The 1,996-nt window shown below is 54.5% G+C and overlaps 1 long non-coding RNA gene across 1 annotated transcript; it reads right to left on the bottom strand.

Annotated features, from left to right (window-relative positions):
* Positions 1-282: 282 nt before the first annotated feature.
* LOC143271001 (uncharacterized) lies at positions 283-1,077 on the bottom strand. Its single transcript, XR_013048243.1, has 3 exons — positions 921-1,077; positions 579-739; positions 283-431 (listed from the first exon to the last, which is right to left on the bottom strand). It is a non-coding gene; the product is annotated as an uncharacterized LOC143271001 (long non-coding RNA).
* Between the last annotated feature and the right edge of the window lie 919 nt (positions 1,078-1,996).

Here is a 1,996-nt window from a genome sequence, read left to right as displayed (position 1 = left end):
CATGCTATTCCCTCCTCTGGGATTTTTGGTGCGTGCAAGTGCCCCTTGGGGTAGGAGTTGAGAGCTGTGGGAAACTCACTGTGCATTGAACAAGGACTCCACCAGCACCACCAAGCAGCAAGCACCTTTGGAAAGTGAGTGGATGGTTCAGTAGGACTCAGAAAGACACTAGTTCCTGCCACTCACACCACCCCACCCCCAGGCCAGCAAGTCGGACACCCAGATCATCTCATCCGAGGTGGGTGTCCATATGAAAGTGAAGAAAATGCCACGAAGCCAAAACATTGTAAAGCACACCAGCCTTTATTTCAACCTCATTACCAAGATCCTTGGGAGAGGAGGGGCCTGGACAGAAGAAGGTCTTGCTCTCTGTGGTGGCCCCATGTCTTGGACTCCTGTGGATTCAGCCACGGAATGAGCGGCGTCCTCTCCTAGGAAGGAAAAAGAGAGACAAGTAGATGCTCAGGAGCCCTGTGGGAACTGAGGGAAGGTCTGGGGTGCTCTCTGGGGGAGAGGAAGGGGGCATCCTGGCCTGCTGTGAGGGATGAGAAGGGCAGGGGCAGACTCAGAGCCCTCACCTGAAGAACTTGGACACGCGAGCCAGGGCTCTCTGGAACCGCCCCTTCCAGGTCCTTCTGGGAGGAGCAGCCTCCCTGGTTCCTCTTGGGTCACAGAATACGTTCCCCATGGTGTGAGCAAAGGCCACACTTTCCGGGGAGTATTGTTGGCTTCTCAGAGTCTGAAAAAGAGAGTTGAGGCCTCATCTTTGCGGCCCCTCATGGGTGCCGTCTATCACCCCATTCGGCTACTGTGATGTGCAATGCTGGTTGAGATGCTGAGGATGGAGAAGTGGGGAGACCTGCCCTGACCACACCCAGCCCCCCGGGGGATGTTCCCGACCACATGGAAGTGAAACTCACCTGCCCAGGAGGTGGGAAGAATGGCATGAAGACCATCCTTCCAGCAGGGTGTGATCCAGCCGGAGCGAGTCAGGACTTCCTTCCAAGAGCGTGTGGAATGGCCCAAACGACACCCCGTCCAGGACTTTATCGAGATCTGCTGAGCTGCTCACGTGGCTAGGGCAAACGCGAAGCACGCCCCTGCACAGCGCCTGCCCACTCTGCCCATGTCCTTGGTCCCTCCCTGCTTTGGTCCAGGACGTCCAACCCAAGCAGGGGATACATTGCTGATATGGGACTTCTCTGTTCCTGTGCCTCTCCCTCCCCCATCTCCAATCTCCCTCCTCCCTTCTGTTCCCACGTCGCTTTCTCTGCTCCTTATTCTTCCCTCCCTCCCTCCCTTCCACCTCTTCGTCCTCATGTGTACGGTCCTTCTCTCTGTCTCCTTCTGTTCTTCAACTTCCCTCTGGGCCCAGTCGGCTCAAGGCACGGTTCAGCTTCCTGAGCAGAGAAGCACTCAGGGGCCTCACTCTGAGAAGAAACCATGCTGATATTTTAGCCATACCTCATTTGGGGTGACAGTATTTGATCCTTTCCTTTGGTGGACTCTCCTGGTCATGGTGTGCACCCCTGTGGTTTCTTCCATTTATTCCTGAGTCCTGAGAAATGCTTTCGTGTCACTCAAGAGGGGGTGTTTTATACTCTGCTCCAAGCAGACACTGTCATCATATAACCTCTTGATCGGTTTTCACACATTGACGTGTGAAATCCCGAGTGATGCTTGTGATGAAGAGGTGGCATTTGTGAGGGACGGGTGGCTACTGATGCGCCTCTGTAGCTTCTAAGTGTGTTGGTAAATGGAGAAGAGTCTCTTAGGCCTTTGTGTACGTGTCCTGTATAAAGCTACTGTTGGCCTTCAGCCATTACCTCTGTGCTGTCTCCACGGACATCACTCCAGAGTTCGAGGTGGACCCCGGCTGGGAGAGACATTATGGGAAGGCACTGGGGGTGGGGTTGCCACGGAGCAAACACTGGAGGTGAAATTTGTCGGACAAAGTCTTTTTCTCCACACAAGCCATCTCTGTTACCTGAGGTGA

This window comes from Peromyscus maniculatus, chromosome X (assembly GCF_049852395.1).
Source record: "Peromyscus maniculatus bairdii isolate BWxNUB_F1_BW_parent chromosome X, HU_Pman_BW_mat_3.1, whole genome shotgun sequence".
Taxonomy (NCBI): Eukaryota; Metazoa; Chordata; class Mammalia; order Rodentia; family Cricetidae; genus Peromyscus; species Peromyscus maniculatus.
Note: the sequence above shows the minus strand (reverse complement) of the source record. Positions and strands in the feature narration are given on the sequence as shown.